Here is a 613-nt window from a genome sequence, read left to right as displayed (position 1 = left end):
TTCCCCGCGTCGACTTCGGTTCCACGGCTCACCAGTCGACAACATACAGTATGCAAAGTTATCCTGGAGACAGCCACTGGGCAGCTCCAGGCGACAACTCTCCGCACGGCAAGGGGTCGCTCACAGCAGCATCCTCCTCAGCCCCAGTGATCGCAAACCACTGTCCCCCGCTCTCCAACCCCCCAACAGCCACTTCAATTTACCGCCTCAGTACGCACCAATGCCCTGTTCGCCCTGTCACCCTCGCTCAGTAAGTATTTCTTCTCTGTCGGGTGAGGCCGGCCCCGCAGAACCGCAGAACCCCACGCGTATATTAGCTGCTTAATTCCGCCCAGTACTGGCTGAATCGCAACTGAGAGTTAGGCGGCCACCGCCGGCCGTCCAGAGCTCTCCTACGAAGACTACTCCAATCTACCAACTCTGCACGTGACCTCCTGACCGTCCATTTCCCTCGTCGACGTCGCCTCTCCTTCCTGCACTCTTTTTTTCATCATACTTGACGCTGTGTCGCTCCTCCTGAACGATCTTCTATCGCGACTGATCGCCCTCCACGCCTTTTCAGATGCTGGCCGGCACCTCCAGCCACAGATCCTAGCGCACGTCAGTCACTGAC

The sequence above is a fragment of the Phytophthora parasitica genome, assembly GCF_000247585.1.
Source record: "Phytophthora parasitica INRA-310 unplaced genomic scaffold supercont2.6, whole genome shotgun sequence".
NCBI lineage: Eukaryota > Oomycota > Peronosporomycetes > Peronosporales > Peronosporaceae > Phytophthora > Phytophthora nicotianae.
Note: the sequence above shows the minus strand (reverse complement) of the source record.